The sequence below is a fragment of the Chamaea fasciata genome, unplaced genomic scaffold (genome assembly GCF_029207755.1).
Source record: "Chamaea fasciata isolate MVZ Bird 193981 ecotype frontalis unplaced genomic scaffold, bChaFas1.0.hap1 SCAF_2, whole genome shotgun sequence".
NCBI classification, from domain to species: Eukaryota; Metazoa; Chordata; class Aves; order Passeriformes; family Sylviidae; genus Chamaea; species Chamaea fasciata.
The window spans coordinates 64,007,468-64,027,572 of NW_027094087.1; the positions used below are offsets into that span (position 1 = coordinate 64,007,468).

A 20,105-nucleotide genomic window follows, 5' to 3' on the forward strand; every position below is an offset into this window, starting at 1 on the left:
TGTAATTCATATATATTTTGAAAACAATATGAAGATTATATGGTACTATCATTAAAAATTTTCAGAATAAGAAAAGGCTATTGTTCAAAATTTTTATAAACTCAGTTGTAATTGAGCACATTAAATATATTGCAAGTCTTTACATGCACATTTTACATTTCACTGGATATTTTCACTGTCTTTCTTTCACAATTTTTCTTAAATAACTTGTCAGTCATATAGAGGTATATTATGAATATCTAGATTTCTGTCTGCACATATGACAAGGCTGTGGGGAAGATCAACACCATGAATAAAGGATTATTTTTTTTTTACCTTGTTTAGAACAGATTTTTAATAACCAGTTATCATGTAAACAGTTTACAGCAATTAGGATCTCACAGTATTGAAAACTATTATACTGTCATGGTTTAGGAACAGTATTTCCCAGTTCAGTGCCTCCACCGAGACTCCCCCGACCACTGACACTCTTGCTCCCCTACTTTCCTCCTCACCCTTACACACTGTGGTAGGCTGGAGAGGAAAATTGGAGGCACAAAAGGTAAAGGTCACTGGTTAAGATAGGAAGAATTTACAGGAAACAGCAATGAGGTAAGGAGACAAAGAGTAACAGCAACAATACTAATGACAAAGGGTACAAGAAAGATAACGATTCACACAGAACTACAGCTCCCACACCCACTCCCCCCATCCCCAACAGATAATACCAGATGGATCCTTCTGTCACGTTTACGCGACCAGAAAGAACCCCTTCCCCTCGGATGAGATCTTTCCCCCTCACTCCTGGCAAAGGCATAAGGTTTTACAGACAAACATCTATGTGCTAGTTATGCCCCATTCCTGGCTACTGCAAACAAAAAATAACCTTGTCCTGGACAGAACCAGGACAAATAAAAATAGTAATAACTAAAAACCCCCTTAAAAAGTCCCCTATAAATGCATAAAACATATAAACAAACAAACAAACAAACAAAAAAGTGTTGCATTTTGCTGTCTGACTCCCAAGGACTGAATCAAGCACTCCCTGAACTATTCTACATAAACAGGACACAGTAGAATCACAATTCTACAGACATTTTTCGCCAAACATTTATTTTAGGGTACTTTATCTCTGTGGAGAAATTGTAAATCCATTTTCATATTCTCGATCCATTGACAATTATAAGAAGAAAGTGAAGTAATTGAAGACTGGAGGCACAAGGAAAAAAATTAAATTTTTATATAAACTGAACATGTAAAAAGCAATATTTGGAACATTAAGCTGCAACATCTAATAGATGAATTTTGTTATGCTGGTTTGGATAGAATTTTTAAGATGAAAGTGGGGAAAGAATGACAAAACATCAGTCAAAGACTTAAATGTAAGAACATCAAAACTGAAGCAAGTGGATAATTCCACTGCTATACCCACTAAATTCAGTTTTTAGCATATCAAAATCCAATCAATCCTGCCTACAATTGCTCGTTTGTGTCTGGACCAGGGGAAAGACTGACTGGTCATTGAAACCAAAAAAGAAGTAACACAGTATTGTTATGGCATAATAACAAATACAAGAAAATAATGTGCAAGACTCACAACATCAGAATTATACTCCGGGTCTACTATGTCACATGCTGTCCTTCCCTGACTTATTCAATAAAAGGAAACTCTTATTTTAATTCTCCAACTTCATACTTTTTGAAATTAACTGCTTAAGCATATTTATTAAAAATCAACTGCATATTATTTTATATAAGACAGCAGGGATGAATATTGCAGACACAGACATGACAAAATAATGAGACAGAAGTTCCTTGAAATGTGTAATGTAATTACAGAAAGAATACATAAGTGCAGATAGAATAAATTAGACAAAGTTGAAAATTATGTTTATTATTATAAACGTGAATGCTTTGATGTGTAAAACTTAACTTTCAATGAGTCACTCTACATATATAGGATGCTGACACAACAGAAAGTCAAAGATGTATATGTGGTCATGGACTGTATCACCCATGCTGTTAAGTTACCTTAACATAATTGATAATTGGATCAAAACACGACTCAGTTCTTTTTAAAATTACTACATTAAATGTCAATAGGTCCCAGAAAATGTAGATTTTTCTGGAATGAGGTTTTAAACCATTACCTCCTGATAAAGTTTAAATTGTGTGTCTAGAACATTTTAGAATAGCTTGGAAATGTAAGGGAACTAGTTTCTAGGCAGGCACTTAACCACAAGCTGGCTTAATTAATTTTAATTTAAAAGTCATAAAACTCACAAAAATTTCATTGCACTTCTCAATAAAATGATTTATAAGACAAAGTTTAATTAAGCCTGGTTCAACTGACATTAAATTCCATTATGAAAAAATAATGTAACTCTATGTCTTAATATGAACCAACATCAAATTTTGCCATGGCATATTAATCCAAAGACCTAATACTACAGAAAAGCATTGTGATGGTGGAACATATTTCATGAACTCACAGAATTTAATTTATTAAGAATAACATTCCAAGCAGGAGCTTTAACTTCAGAACAATAATTTTAGATTTGATTAAGATTTTCTTGGTCATCTTTAATTGTTTTTTTATCTGCATACATGCTTAAAGAGAACTTATTCCAGCCTCTCTACTGATTGCAGAATCAAACAAAGTTTTCAGACAAAAAATATAAGCTCAAATCTCTTTTCCTAAACATCTGGACTGACATAAATTTCATGTTACTCAGGCATGATTATTGTAGAAAGTAACAAATATGTCTTATATATATAATATGCCATATATATAATAAATATACCATATATATCCATATATATAATATAAATGTCAGGTATATAATTCTGATTTATATATAAAAGCCAGGGTTTTGTTCTTCAGAGGTAAAAACTCTTTCCTTCAACTTATTAGCATTTCCTGAACTGACTAATGAACATTTAATCTTCATAGATAATATTTTAATTCCTTGAGGTTCATTTCATTTGGAGCAGTAAAGCATATTCCAATGGCTTGCTGTTTTACCACAACAGAAATAATTTCTCATCTGCTAATTGTGGAAAAATACCCACCTTTTTTTTTTTTTTTTTTTTTTTTAATGTGACTAACCCTCGTTTTTGCACTTTAGGAAACAGGATACAAGAGATGTCTGTGATGTCTTTTCAGGATACATTAAATAAATTTTAAATTCTACTGAGATTAAGGTGCAAAATAGGAATTGAGGTACATGGTATAGAGTCACAGAATCATTACTGCTGAAAAAGACTTAATATCATCCAGGTCAACCATTTACCTAACACTGGCATCTTTGCCACTAATCCATGTCCCAAGTACCACATCTGGATGTTTTTTAAAATACTTTTAGGGACGGTGATTCCACACGATGATCACCCTTACAATGAAGAAATGTTTCCTAATATACAGTGGCATTTTCCCTTGGCATAAGAGGAGGCCACTTCCTCTCATCCTTTTCTAGTGAGGTGCTTTCAGGAATGCCTAGGTCCTCAAGGGCAGATAAACCTTTATTGTGAGAACAAGGGTACTGAACCTTTAAGCATGCCAAAGATTATGTGACAGAGTTGTATGAGTCTCCAGGACCTGTAATTTTTGACTCTGGTACTTTAGGAGGCTTTGTAGATCAGTCTTCACTATCTCATAAGACCCATAAGATGCACTGAGTCTGTTCTGTACACATAATTCACATAGCCTTTCCATGTTTTAATTAAGCAGAGTAGTAGATTTTTGCTTTTAATTCAGAAAACGTAACCTACAGTAGAAAATATAAAAGTCTCTGAACCTGCTTGGACAAAGCTGTGTCACTTCATTACTCCTCCACTTTCTCAAAATGACCACGCAGTAACTATTGCTGTGGGGTTATAGGATTTCAGTGGTAGAGCTGTTTCACTTTTAGACCTTTTTAGCAGTGCACAAGGTTAGTATTAAATAAGTATTAAGTATTAGAACAGTAGAGCCATATAAAAAGAACATATCTATATTAAAAGGTAGATAACCAATTGCCCAAGTATCTAATAGATTATGTATCATAGGAACATAAAGGCTCAAATAAAATTAAATTATTACCAAATGGAATTTAATACCATGTATCTTTATAATGATGTCAGCAACACAACTGAATTAGGTTTTTAAAAAATTTTAACTTGTAATGATTATGCCACATGCAATCAAATTACCTTGCAAAAGCTACTTTTCATTGATGCTTATATCATTGATTTCACTAATCAGCATGTTTCCGTTATAATGAAGAACCTGAAAAATATTACATAATTTCCTATGTTGACAAAGAATGTCACATTCTGACAGTGCTAGTCAGAACCTGCTGCATCAGAGTTACAAAGGAAGCAAAATGCTTAGCAGGTTCTTTGGTTTTGGATGTAGGGGTCTAATTTAAAATGTTCTATATTTTTGTGATTTGGATGCTTTGACCTTAACAATAAAAAAATTAAAACCACATAAACTAATGCCAGAAAACAGATATCCACATACTAGGCTTTCACTTAGTACATCACTAATGTCCATAATATTTTAAGCTCATACTACTTTTAATTTAGAACTTGAGTTTTCATGAGAACATTTAAATAAATGAATAAATAGTGCATCTGATTTTCATATTAAATCATATTGATAGTATACATTCTTAAGTGATAAGACAAGAAAGAAAATATTGATTTCAGCTATTTCAGTCTGGAATTATTGCTCCTGCGTTACATTAAATTCACACCTCTTGTTTTATGCCCCGCTTTTCTGTATCAGCTATGCATCATGTAAGACTACACCCCCTTTACGACACTGGGTAACTTCTTCCCTAAGGAGAATGGACTTTTCAGCCCACTGTAAACTCCAATTAGACAAAGGACCAGTATTTATTAATATGCTTATGGTCTGGTTCTCCAGCCATATCCCAGATTCCATCTTGAAACCTGAACCTGGGATCCTGAATCTAGCCAAATCTCAGACGTTATCTGAGAGTGAGCTCCATCTGACCTATGTAATCCAAAGAGCTCTGTTTCTTTCAGCACCAGATGGCAGCCTGGTATAATCATTACAAAAGGGGTATTGAGGCTGGGGTGTTAAAAGGACAGTGGAAAGGGATGCTATGTGTCTGTGTATGCTCCTCTGAACTTTGCCAGTGGGAAGAGAGATAACAGGTGCTGCTTTTTGGGGAGAGCAGACAACAGGTTAAGGATGGAAGAGACTGTGACCATGGGTACCATCTCTTACAGCATACAGATATCAGTATGAGACTTCTAGATGACAAAGTTAGACTTTCACAATGTCCTAGGGTGACTTTATCTGAATGTTTTCTTATTTTACTTGCACCTTTTGAATTAATTAAACAATAATAATAATAGAGTTTTAGGATATGAAGCTGCAGAATTAGCCATATTACAGTCTAATTCATTGTGAATATAATGCAGCAGTCTGGGATTTCACACTCTAAGGGTAGCTCACAACCAGCTGCTCACAGACATTTGCTTATATGCCAGTTTATTATGATAAACTGCCTAAAACTTTTAAGCTATGTCAGAATGATTAATATTTTTTCCTGTATTGGTGAAGGATCTTGTCTCACATCCTGCATATATTCTTTTTCACATCTAAGAAGATTCAAGAAGCCTAAACCTGTACACACAACAGGCACGATTTGCTAGAAGGATGAGGACATGTACACATCTTGTTCCCTCCGACTTAAAAAAATCTTCCAACACTGTCCTCAAAGGTCCTGCATCCTACAAACCCTGGAGCTTTTTGCCATTAGGCCTCAATGTATGCATAACATTTTCTTCTTACCATAGTATCTAGGAAACCCAAAATTCTAGCAGGTTGTAACTCAATTTTATCATTATTAATCACTCTATCTTTCATTCTTCTTCTTCTTTTTTTTTTTTTTTTTCCTTTCCCTTTCTTGGGAAGTCTTTATTAATTCTTTTTTACCTTTCCAAAATAAAGTTAGTAAAATGAGGGAGCACAGCTTGGGGACCTAAAAAATATTGATAGCAATAGGCAGATCCATCAGGTTAATGCAAGACCCTGAGGTTGGTGCAAGCAGAAAAATCTGGGGGTTGTAGCCCCCAGATGATAGGATGATCTATTCCACACTGTTTATTGACATCTGATGGGTCTACTGATCTTTGGCCTAGTGCCAGGGATTTGACATCATTGCATAAGTGAAACCTGGTGGGATGAGTGCTGTGACTGGAGTGCCCTGTTGGATGTTCCCAGGCTCTTCAGGAGTAAAAGGCAGGGCAGAAGAGGCAGAGGGGCATATGTAATGGAAGGGTTAGAATGGATGGAGCTCACAGTTGGCAATGGCACAGTTGGAAGCCTCTAGGTGAGAATCAATGGGCAAACAGATAATTCAGTTGTCACCTTGCAAATCTATTACAGACCTCCTAGTCAGGATGATGGTCCTGATGGATTATCCTTCAAGGACTTAAGGGACATTTCCAAGTCAACTGCCCTAGACTTCAACTTGCCAGAATCCCAGATGCTGGGAGCATCACATAGCTGGTATAACCCAAGCAAGAAGGTTCCTAAAGGGCCTGGATGAAAACTTTATGGAACAGGTCCTAAGGGAGCTGACTGGAAAAGATGTCATCTTTGACATCAGACTGATGACCTGTTTCTACTGGGGCTCCACATGGCTCTGTCTTAGGCCTTGTGCTCTTCTTCCACTTCTTCATAAATGACTAGGACACTGGAAGGGATATTGAGTAAATTCACAGATGATACAAAACTGGGAGGAGCTGCTGATCCCCTCAAAGGCAGGGAGGCCCAGCAGAGAGACCTTGACAAATCAGAGAGCCAGGCAATCACCAACTGCATGAAATTCAACAAGGAGAAGTGCTGAATCCTGCACCTGGGATGGGGCAACCCTGAAAGTATGGATAAACTGGGGAATGAGGTGCTGGAAAGCAGTGCCATGGAAAGGGACCTGGGAGACCTGGCCAATGGCAAGTTGAACATGAGTCAGCAGTGCCCTGGCAGCCAGGAGGGCCAAGCGTGTCCTGGGGAGAATCAGGCCCAGCATAGCCAGCTGGACAAGGGAGGGGATTGTCCCACTCTGCCCTGCACTGGGGTGGCCTCATCTTGAGTGCTGGGGACAGTTTTAGGCACCACAATATAAGAAAGATCTTAAGCTGTTAGAGAGCATCCAGAGGAGGGTAACAAGGATGGTGATTGAGGGAAAGGCTGTATGAGGAGTGGCTGAGGTCACTTGGTCTGTTCAGCCAGGAGGAGACTGCAATGAGATCTCATTGCAGTCTACAACTTCCTCGTGAGGGGAAGAGGAGGGGCTGGCACTGATTTCTTCTCTGTGGTGACCAGTGACAGGACACAAAGAAATAGCCAGAAATTGCATCAGGGGTGGTTTATGTTGGATAGTAAGAAAAGGTTCTTCACCCAGAGGGTGTTTGGGCACTTGAACAGGCTCCCCAAGGTAGTGGTTAAAACACTTCACCTGACAGAGTTCAAAAAGTTCTTAGGTACATGGTGTGACTCTTGGGGACAGTCCTGTGCAGTTGCACTAGATGATCCCTGAGATCCCCTTTCAACTTGACAGATTCTATGATTCTGTTCTCTGACTTGGCTCAGATTGATTTATTTGTCATTGCAAAGGTTCACAACACTATTTCAAGTAAATAACAGAAGAGATCAGTACTGTGAATCATCCCAAGGCACTTTGGATTTAAAAGGCTGCAAGTAGCAAAAAATATAGAATCACAGTGCATAGTGTCACAGTGGTGCAGTATTGTATAGTGTGGATTCATACTGGTACTGACTCTGGTGATTGGTTTTGCTGTTACCTGTCTAAGATTTACTCCTAGCACTTCCCAAGTATGGAAAATATGAGCTGCCCCAGCTGTTTAAATTGTGCTGTTTCCACAGCAGGAATGCAACCCTTCTCACACAGACAACAGAATGACAGTTTTCTGGGTTTAAATTATAACGTAGTCACCATGACAATCTCAGTTTCTTACTCTTCTAGCAAAACTTTTCCTTTTTCCTACTGTACTGCTTTTGGCTCTGATGGAGGTAATTTTCTTCTTAACAGCTGGGGCAGTGCTGCTTTTTGGACTCAGTATGAGAATAATGTTGATAACATGTTGATTTATGATAATGTTGATTTATGTAAAGGTGAGCACATTTATGTCCTAATAGAGCCCCTGTCTTGTTTATACTGATTACAGGCACAGAAGAGGAAAACAAAGAAAAGGGATGGTAACAAATCTAACAGGAAACTCACATAAATCAAATCTGATTAAAAGAAAACTGGAAATCAGAAAAAAAAATTCCTTGCTGTTAAAGCATTAAGTTCTGGAACAGATTCTCAGTGGATAGGATGGGAACATGTCTGTTAAAACCACTGTAAAACATAGGATGCAGTTTACAAAAGGGAAGTTTGGAAAGGTCACCCGATCCAACCTCTCTGCTCATGCAACATTATCCTAGAATATATTGCACAGGATTGAGTCCATATGGTTCTTAAATATCTCCACTGAGGGAGACTCCACAAGCTCTCTGGACAACCTGCTCCAATGTGTGGTCATCTGCACAGTAAGGAAATTCTTTCTCATATTTGGGGAACTTTGGGAATCTGTTTCTGTCCATTGCCTCTTGTCATATTGTTAGACACCATCACCTTGACACTCTCCCTTATCATATTTATATACACTGATGAGGTCCTCCCTCAGCCATCTTTTCCCCAAAGCTGAACAGGCCCAACTCCCTCAGCCTTTCGTCATAACAGAGATGTTCATCATCTTCAGAGCCCTCTGCTGGACTTGCTCCTGCAGTTCCATGTCTCTCTAGTAATGAGAAGCCCAGAACTGGAAACAGCACTCCATGTGTGGCTTCACCAGGGGTGAGTAGAGGGGAAGCATCACTTCCCTCGACCTGCTGGCAATGCTCTTCCTAATGCATCCCCAGGATTCTATTGGCCTTCTTGGCCACAAAAGCTCACTGTCAGCTCATGGACAGCTTGCTGTCCCTCAGGACCTCCAGGTCCTTTTCGTGCCTGAGAGCTGCTTTCCAGCAGGTCACTCCCCAGCCTGTACTGGTTCACAGAGTTATTACTCCCCGGGTGCAGGACCCTGTTTTGCCCTTGACGAATTTCAGACAGTTTGTCTTTACAACCTTTCCAGGTCCTTCTGAAGGGCTGCACAGCTCTCTTTAGTATGAGCAATTCCTTTCAGCTTTGTATTAAACAGTTTCTCAAAGCAGGAAACTGCCTTGGAAACCCTTTCAGTTTTTGTTTCAAACCAGTTACCCTTCTGTTGAGCCTAATAACATCTGATTCACTGAAGATTGCTTCCTATAAAGGCATCAACTCAAAGACAAGCGGAGATGGATAATTTGCTGCTTTCACAGTAGCTTTCAGAAGCAATCATTCTGAACATTAAAATGTATGTCTAATGTCCCATTTGAACTTGTCTGTCTTCTACTCATACATACAGGTTCTTATTATGAATTTCTCAGTCTGATCAACGAGCACCAAAACTTAAAAGCCTCAAAATAATCTCTTAGGTCTTTAATAACCCAAAGAGGCTGAGTGGTTATGGCCTTGCTTTTACAATTCATTCACATTCCTGTAACTGTTGTAATGTACAGGAGTGAAAACAAGTTACTTAATCATTAACACTCCTCTTTGTGGTAACACCTAAAAACATACTTGTAATCTCACAATCATTCAATGACCTATTCTGACCCTACTTAGCCTTGAAATGTGATGGAATACAGCACGAGGCAAGGGCTGAAGGCATATGCAAGATCACGTCTATAAAAAAAAGCCTCTACTTTAATAAATGATTAATAAATACTGTTATTAGGATAGTATTTCAAAAGGTAATTGGAACATCAGTCAGACCAGTATAGTGAAATTTTTTATTTTGTATTCCTGTTCTTCAAACTTGAATTAAAAACAGGTAGCCATTAAAATCAAAATGCATTAATGGGTAATTGCAAGATCATAGAGGAAAAATGATTTTCTCTATGAGTCTCCACACCATAAAGATTTGCAACAATACCTTTTCTTCTATCTTCACTATGCATCTCAAGGCTTATGTCTTTTGTGTCATGTCATGGACACTGTTTCTGGAAAATGCTTCAGTTAAAGTTTTGTTTGAGGAGGAAATATTTACAAATGATAGCTTATGTTAGTATTTCTTATACAATAGTAATTTTAACTGAAACCAAATATTTAAAATACTGTATCAGAGCATATTAGCATTTCTGAATTATTTATAGCAAAATATTGTATTGAAAAAAAATATATACCAGTCAAGAGCATTCTAGAAAAACCCATCGTAGGGAAAAGACAAAGTTCAGGAAAGGCCTGAGTTACATGCTTGAATCATTCTCTTTATACTCTCTTTTCCATCGTTGAACTCTGATTCCTCTTTCAATTAGCATCTAGCATTAACTGAAGCATTCCTGAGAATTTTGGTATGGAAAAAGAAAATATATTTCAAATTGGACAAACAACAAAACAGAAACATGATTTTGGGAAAGAACCACCTATCAACTGAAAGGGGACTTGCAAAGATTTCCACACTATAAGCAAGTTTGAAGAAACTCATATGGTAATCACTTTCTGACAGCACTTAAAACCTTCAAGCACATTATTAAATCCAGATTAATGCTCAAGAATCATGATAAAAATTAATATAGGCCCTCTTCTAGATGACTGAAATTTTTGTACTCCACAATATTTCACAAAATAGAATGATCCACCCAAAGATGTCTGACCATTAAGAATGGAATTTCCACCATTTCCAACAAAATAATGGTACATAAAATAAAACAAGAACTGTATTTAGATTTTAAGTGATTGTCAAGATATAAAGGTGCTGAAAACTTGTCCCATTAGGTTGTTTGATAAAACACTTAAAAAAACCATCAAATTAATACTGAAAACATATCAATCTACTGTGTAAATCCCAAAAGACAAATTTCAGACTGAAATCAAATTGTAAAACATTTGTTATCCTTCACATAATATTGATTATACTGATAGTTATTCTTGTTTTATTCCTGCTTTGGAAATTACGAATTTGGAAGGAACAAAGGAACTTTCCAAGAGTGTAAGTTAACATCAAATAATCTCATGCTGCCAACTAACTGTAATACACATTAATTTCTTAGTGTAAATTCTTCACTTGGAAAGGAAAGGAGGCAAAGAGAACTTTATAGCTGTGGCTTGCTGTTGATTGTTTAGGTGTTTTTTTCATTAGCCTGTGTTCAAGTTCATAGAAATACAGAATCACTAAGGTTGGAAAAGTTCTCTAAAATTATTGAATCCAACCATTAACCCAGCACCACTGTGTTCACCACTAAACCAAATCCCCAAAAGCCATATCCACGCACCTTTTGAACACTTCCAGGGATGATGATTCCACCACTTACCTGGGTAGCTTATTTCAATGCTTGAGCACTCTTTCAGTGAAGAATGTTTTTCTAATACTTGATCTAAACCTCCCCTGGTGCAACTTGAGGCCACTTCCTCTTGTCCTGTCACTTGTTACTGTGGAAAGAGATTAATCCCTTCCTCACAGCAACCTCCTTTCAGGTGAGCCATAGTGTGTGATAAGGTACCCCCAAACCTCCTTTTATCCAGGAACTCCAGTTCTCTCACACACTACTCATAAGACTTGTGCTCCAGACCCTTCATCAGCGCCTTCCCTGGACATGCCTCAGGTCCTCAGTGTAGTGAGGGGCCCAAAACAGAACATGGTATTTAAAGTGGGGCCTCACCAGTGCCAAGTACAGTGGAACAGTGTGGCCCTGGTCTTGCTGGCCACGCTGCTGCTGATACAGGCCAGGATGCCACTGGCCTTCTCAAACACCTGGATCACGTTCAGCTGGCTGACCAGCCGGCCCAGGTTCTTTTCTGCTGAGCAGATTTCCAGCCACTTTTCAAGATGGTAGTCCTGAATGAGGTTGTTGTGACCCAAGTGCAGGACCTGACACAAATAAACATAACTTTTTTCTGGAAAGAAACAGAAACTATTACATGATATTTACACCTGAAATTATGCTACCTAACACAGCAGAATAGAAACAGAAACATTCTTTAAAATTAAGAATTTGAAATAACATGAGAATTTGTTCAATTTTTAGTGGTGGATCTTCTGCTTCTCTTATGCTTTAGAAGTTATCAATTTTATTTAAAAATGTATCTATTCAGATAAACTTATTGATTGCTGATAGTCTTGCACAGAATTTAGGTGTCTAGGTGATATGCAGTGCTTAAGTGCTCATGGGACAGGAAAAGAGCTACATGGGCTCAGAGCAAGCGGTACATTTGTGACCAGTGACCAGATGTAATTTTGAAAATTATTAGGAGTTTAAATAGTGAATACTCTATCTTCTCCATGTATCAGAGACTTTGAAGGTTTGTAATTTTAGTGATTTCCTCTATGAGATGCTTAGAAGATCTTTGCAGCATTCTCTTCAATTTATTTAACAGCAGTTTGAATCTATTCAGGTTTTACCTTCATAGAATCCCTTTCAGCCAACTACATAATTTAAGCACATGTCCATAAAAGGCAAATATTCCTTTTTTGTTGTTGTTGTTTTACTTTTAAACCTGTGGCTGAAATAGATTTGATGAAATCTCCATTCTTGACTTGAATGAAATAACGTCCTATCTCTCTTCCCAAGTCATTTGTGTCTTAAGTGTCCCTTAAAGCCTCTCCAGTATTTTTTTTTTCTTCCTACTAAGAAAGATACTACATAGCAAATACAACCTTATTTAAAATAAGCAAATTTTCAGCTAACTTTGAATTTTATTGAAAACTTGGAAGTGTTGATAAATTTTGGAAGTTTTTGTCTCTTATCAATTTTAGTTAAACATAAAATCAGACAGCAGTAAATACTATTCTGCACTTCTGCTTCACTGTACAGCAATATTCTGAGTGAAAATGAATCAAAGTATCTGTATTTTCATATATATATACACTTTCTCTAGCAGGTACTTGACAAAAATCTTTAATAAGAGGTACTGAATTATGTAATATATTTCCAAAAATATTCTGGATTTCACTTCCTAAAAGGAAGAAGTTTTTACCAAACATAAAATAAATAAGTCAGCTGCAATACATCTCAGCAGGTCCTGATGCATATAACAGATTAAGAATGTTAAGACTTAAGAACATATGTTTAGAACATATGTTATTCAAATGCAATTTAGCTACGAAAATCTAAAAAAAAAAAAAAAACCCAACCAATCAAACAAAAAAACAACAGCAACAAAAAAACCCCTATTTCTATTCAGGAATTTATTCTACAGAATTCATAAATGTATGCTGATATATGTAGAATTTGTAATGAGAAAACTGCAAGTGTTTAAAACCAATTTGCAAAATCCTTTCTGTGGATTTACATTGTGATAGGTTTCATGAGGAAGTCATAGCAATATTCTAAGATTCGCTGCCAATAGCTAAACTATCAGGTGTACTTCTGAATAAATTCTTAAGAAAATATATTTCTAAAATTGTTATCAAATCCTAATTAACGTAAAGTTTTTTTTACACCCCTAGGAATTTCACAACTCTAGCTCAAATTTTGTCTAAACCTATGCCAAGCTGTCTAACAACTATCATAATGAACTCTGCATAGGTTTTACAGCTGAATTAAACTGGTTTAAATGAAAAAAGTCTGGATGTCTCTAAAATACGGATCCTCAGAAGATTAGCAGAGAAGTTTTGCAATACTTTTAGTTCTAGCTCTGTGTGTCAGAACATGGCTCATGTCTTCAGAATCAAAACAATCAGTGTGTTCAGTCTTATGAAAAGCACAAGACTGATGGAAAATTGATTTGGCTTGGAGACAATCTTGCCGCAGGTCCAATTCCAAGCAGAAGAAGATATTTCATAACAGCTAGTGATTTCCACAGTTTTGACAGTTTTTGCTTGTGTGAAGAGACTGTGTGCACAAGTTGTTATTTTCTAAATACGTAGCATAATTTCTGTGTGAAATACTAATTATTAACTCCACAGTAAGCCCATTACAGGATGCAATAGAATTTACAGTTACACTCCTAGGCTGATAGCTTCGGCATTTTGAGCCAAAGATACAGTTTTTATTGCTCTGACCACAAATTTGTGTGCAGAATGTGCTTAGTTTATAAAGTCAACTGTCTAGAGGCTACTATTTAGTAATAATTTACAAGAATTACCACATTTCTTTTAAATTATCTTAATTTCAATTATATGAGTAGCAATTCAATAATTATGGGTATTACCAATTAAATGGTATTTTTCATAATTGGAACTTGGTCAGTTAAACCCCAAATATATAAATACATATAAAAATGCAAGTGTATATGGGCATGTAAATGTATAAACATACACTTTTATATAAGACATCACACCACAGGCTTTTGAATTTGATCTGAATCACAGCTCTATTGTCATAAAATTTCTACTGGAAATTGAAAATTGCATAATGCCACAAATAATTACATCTGAGTGTTATGTGAATATTACACTTTTCCTTGTTTGCACAGCAATGGAATGTAGGAAATTCAGAAATTGCATGAGGTTGGCTGATGAAACAGGATGCTCACAGCCTTGTTGAGTCCAGCTTGGAATATCTCCAAGATTCCACAGCCTCTCAGAGAAAACGGCTACCATGAGTACTACTTTCACTGTGTTTTTCACTTGGAAATTAGGACTGGTTTCCAATGTCCCCTCATTGTACACCTTGAAGAAAATAATGATTTTATCTCTTCCATAACCCCTGGTAGGCAGCTGAAAATATCATCTCTCTTAGCTCCTTTCTTTGTGAATGCCCCCTCAGGTTCACTTCATATATTGTGTGCTTCCTGTTTCAGCTTCATAGCTGCTTCAATTTGCTCATCAATTGAAATGCCACCAGCTGGAAAATGCATTCCATTACAGCATCATGAGTAGAGGGGAGTAATAATTTCTTTCAATCCCCTGCCTAATGCAACTGAGAATATGGATGGTCTTTATACAGATGCAGTACACACTTTCATCAGAAGAGAATATTTTAATAATTTCAGTAGAGAATCCACACATTAAAAACTGATAACGTTGACTTTAGCTGCATGTCATCCAGATGGTGTGTAGACTGTGTGTTGCTCTCCATTCAGCAATCCAAGGACTTCTATGATAACTTTTTAAAAATAAATCTTAGAGAAAAATTGTTCATGTAAGAATAGACTAAGATAAATCCAAAACATTCTGGTATGTTTAACATGTGAAACAAGAACACTGATTAACCTTTAGGAGCATTCCAGAAAACACAAAGCACCCTAGATGAAAGCAAAAGAGAACAAACAACTTCCCCCATTCCTGCAAAAGCAAAGCCAACAATAAAAAGCATAAAGCATCTGAGATATAAGAAAAAAACAGCTTTGATGCAGCTTGAATTTATTCATAGCAAACTATAATATTACTACATGCCAACTAAGAGGCCATTTGTATAAATTAAATATGTGGGGAGATGAGGTATCAGCACCTTGTCACAAAGTGGAAGTTTAGGAAAATGAAAAGGATATAACTGTCAGAGAAACAGCTTTGAAATTCTAACTAAAAGTCTTAAAATCCTAGTTCAGTGCAGGATACAGAAGAAGGGAGTAACATTATTACCTTTAGGAAAGTCTTTATTGAAACACAAGTGAAACTATTAATTCTCATTAACCTTTGTATTTTGAGGAAAAGCAATTTCCTTACCTGCCCGGCTGTGACAGCAGTGTCCTCAGGCTTTACTGCATTTTGTTTAACCCTACTGCAAACAGCAGCTATACTGGCTAGATATAACCCTGCTGAAAAGGTTTGGAGGGAGGGATGTTTCTTTAGTTAATGTTAGTAGTGCACAGCTCTTCACCTTCTGAACAATTATATTACTGTTAAGCACAAAACATTTCTCTTAAAATAATAAAAAAATCTGACAGGTCTAGACCTATTTAAGACTTTGCACTAGGCTATACTGAACTACCAGTGCCACTGGCAAAATTTGGTTTCATGAAACTGCAGATTTAAACAAACACATTTTGCAAATTTACATAATTTTTTAAAAAAATTTAACTAGCATAAACAGAAACCACAATTCAACTCCTTAATTGCAATAGGAAGTGACACATAAAAAAGTTCAGATGTAGCTTAGTTTCACAAATGGAAGATTCTCTCCAATTCTGTTAATCATCAGTACACAAGGACAGCAGTATTTATGCCAAAGGGTACAGTATGCCTGTGAAACTTTGTATTTATAAAGAATAATTTAAATCATAAGAAGTTTAAAATAACATATCAGAATTGACAGGATCTCAATATAATGAAAATAGGTGAAAAATATTTTGACTTTTGATATCATGTCTTTTCAGTAGCATTTATTTTATAAATCACATCAGATTAATTTCTTGAGCAGCCTTGTCTAGCCAACTCATTGCCAGCAGGGAAAACTAAAGAACTCTAACACAGATGTAAAAAAATAAAACATAACAGACATTGATAGAAATGTGCTGATGACAGAAGGTTCAGAAAGATGAGTTGAGTTTCATACACATTTTCATGATTAATTTATCAAAATAAAAAACCTAATTAACTAATTGCTGAGCTAAAATAACAATACAAATTAAAAAAAAAGTGACTTCCCAAGGAGTAGTTTTTGTAATTAATAATTTAATTGAGATGTAGTCACAGAGTAAGGTGGTAGAACTTAAGACTACTTTTCATTATTGACTCTAATGATAAAATATTCCAGTGGACACAAAAGCTTAAGCTCCGCTCCAAGACTGCAGATTGTTTCCATAACATAAATAACTAGCTAAATGAAAAAAAAAAAAAATTGAACAGCATTTCTTTACTTAGAAATAACCACCCATTCTTGCACAGAATACTCCACATATCTGATTAAATTAAAATTTCATTTAGTGTCAATTCAGAAATGAAAATTAAACACTGGGCAAAGTCAAAATAAATGTTTTGGCAATGCCAGCACATTAAAGCAGCACCATCTAGAACAGATCATAATCTAAAAGACAAGAAAGAAAGTTATGAAACACTAGGAAGTAAGTTCTTGTTTACCTTTACGTATTACATCTACATTAACATGAAGTAATGAACAGTGCTTTGTCTCTTGCATTTAGTAGCTAAATAAACCTGTACATATCCTTATTAAAGCTTTCCCAACCTAGGCACCTCGAATCTCAGCAGGCTAGAAACCTGTCAGGTAAAATTTGCATAATTATAAAGCATATAACATTTGTTGTACTGAAAAAAAAAAGATATAGGCTAAAAAAATACAAATGTTAGGCAATGCCTAGAATAAAACAAATCTGAAAAACACGCAATTATTTTATGTTTCTTTTCTTATTAACAAGAGTGTATTGCATAAAGATATATAAGGGATATGTAATGGAAATTAAACAGAAATGAAAAGGGTATTTTTTTTACTCTAAGCTTAATCAATGAAGAAAATGTTATACATGACAATGTTTATACCTCACTTTTCTTAAATCAATCTATGACAGTTTTCCCATTATGAAAGGAATGGATGAGTGAAATTCCAACCTGCTCCCTAACAAAACAAATAAATGAGCTGAATAAATATTAAATCACTACAGCAAATAAGAAATCACTGCTTACTCAACTAATGAAAACGAAGTAACTATCCCTGTTTATGTGGAACTGTAGGCACCACTAGAATTTAATGTCTTTTTTTGAAAGGATGACCTTTTCCATGGAAATCTCAAAACACCAAACATAATTTAAATACTTTGACAACTTCTTAAGTACCTGCTCTCTGGAGCACAATTCAGGAGCCTTTCTTTGATGCTTAGGATTTCTACATTTACAAAATAATCTAAACAGTGAAATTTGAATAGTTATAGTGATGGGGCTACATTTGGCTAGTAACGATGAGCAAGAGAATTACTCTTTGAAAGGAACAAGTGGAGGTCACTTGTCTCCATAAACGTGGAAGCCACATTTTATATAATCATTAAAAAAATTGCTTCATATTTAATCTCTAAGTAGCTATTTCTACCCCGAGATTGAAGACATTTAAATATCCTTTGGACACCCTTATATCTCTCCACTAATGACAGAAGAGGCCTGGAAAGCAAGCTTAGACCAGGCAACCAACACTAACATGACCAAGACATGCAAGCTAACTCTGGCTTTTTGTTTATATTATGAATTTTAAAAGGTCAATAATAAGTGTGCACTGGTGTAAGTATGAATTTATGGATTAATATATATATATATATATATATATATATATATATATATTTTAAATTGGGATAAATCTATTAATTACTGACAATTATGTTTGCAAGGAAAACTGAAATTAGATGTGGGCTGTATGCATTTTTTAATGCCATGTCATTTATTTAAACATATTAGAAGTATCAGGACATTTTGATAGTTTAATGTTGTCTCATTTTCTTCAGTGTTTTCAGCTACAGATACAATATTTTAAGGACATTAATAGAAGCAAAAGACATTAAAAAAAGAATCATCATTGTTTCCATTAGTTTAACAATAAGTCAAATTTGCCATCTGAATTCTGCAAAAGGACTGAAGTTCTTTTTGAATGACATTGCATAGTGTACACATTTTACCTGTCTGTATTTTCAGAAGGAAAGATAAATTTCCATGGATGCAAGAAAAAAAGGAAGTTTTTGCTATTCTTAGAGGAAACCATCTGGATGCACTGTCTTTTATAAATTCTCCCTAGAAACACTTTACTGTAAAGAAATCCTGCTATTCTTTCTTACATGAAAAGGAAACTCTTCTTTATTATCACTGGGAAATAATGGCAGCAGTTAGAAGTATTACATCTCACGTAAACTAGAAATTATCTGAATTTAAACTTGCATAGTTTCTAATGTGCAACACATAAGTAGCTCATTTCTCCAGTATCAGAAATACTGACATTTTACTCATATAAATCAATTATTTCTTCATTCCTTGGATAGCCAGCATCCCTATGGGAATGTACATGAATTCGCATATTTCTGTTCATATTTTTAAATCCATATATTAAAGTATTTTTCAAACTTACTAAGATATTTAGTCTATTTAAGTTTATTTAAGACTACATGAGTTATGTGTTCATGTCATACCTTCATGACACTTGACAAGGAAGGTTTCAAAAGAATGATTAGGTATTAGGAAAGGCTTCAGAATCACTGCAGCACTGAGGTAAATTCCTTGCATCTTTCCCTTAGTAGGCACACCACAACCAACTATTACTCCTGTTGACTGAACTACAGTGTAATTCAGTGCTGCAACAAATTCTAGGTATCTCCTGCAAGAAGTCTCTTCTCTGTGGTGACTGATGACAGAACCCAAGGGAATGGCCTGAAGCTTTGTCAAGGGAGGTTTAGATCAGGTATCAGGAAAAGGTTCTTCACCCAGAGGGTGACTGGGCACTGGAAGAGATCCCCAGGGAAGTGGTCACAGCACAGTCTGTCTGAGTTCAGGCAGTGTTTGGACAACGCTCTCAGGGACATGGTGTGACTCTTGCGAATGGTGCTGTGCAGGGCCAGGAGTTGGACTCAATGATTCCTGTGGGTCCCTTCCAACTCAGAATATTCTGTAATGCCCTGAAAAGAAGTTCACAGCTTCTAAGCTACAGCTTCCTCCTGAGCTAAGGAATTTCCTATCTTCTCTGATACTGTGGATTCCTTGTTTAGCAAAATTTCTCTAATGATGTCCTGAACCTCTAAAATGTCCCCCTCTGCTGAGCAACCTGTTAAAGAGAACTTGGTCTTTGTCCCACACAATACCCCTTCATTTGGTTTTCAGTATTCATGACTTAACAGAATGGCAGCCTGCTCCTTCACAACACCTTCTTAACAGGAAATATCAAGCACTAACAAGGAAAAAAAAAAAAAAAGGTTAGCATGACATAGATACTTAGAATTAAAGCCAGTAAAACTAGTTGGGTCATTAATCTGGGGGTTTTCGTATATCAAATATATCCTGCATATACAGTTCACCAATTATTCTGTGACTAAGAATAATTTCTGCTCTATCTCAATTTTACTCAAACATATTCAATCTTGAGATGAAAATACCTAGAGATGGAGAATTCAATGCTTTTCTCTGTAGTTGTCCCAGTTCATTCCAGTGTT

At 35.9% G+C, this 20,105-nt stretch overlaps 1 protein-coding gene across 2 annotated transcripts in view; it reads right to left on the minus strand.

Moving 5' to 3' along the window:
• KLHL1 (kelch like family member 1) overlaps positions 1–20,105 on the minus strand; it is a 186,214-nt gene that overhangs the window by 67,470 nt on the left and 98,639 nt on the right. The gene's annotated exons all lie outside the window — the stretch shown is intronic.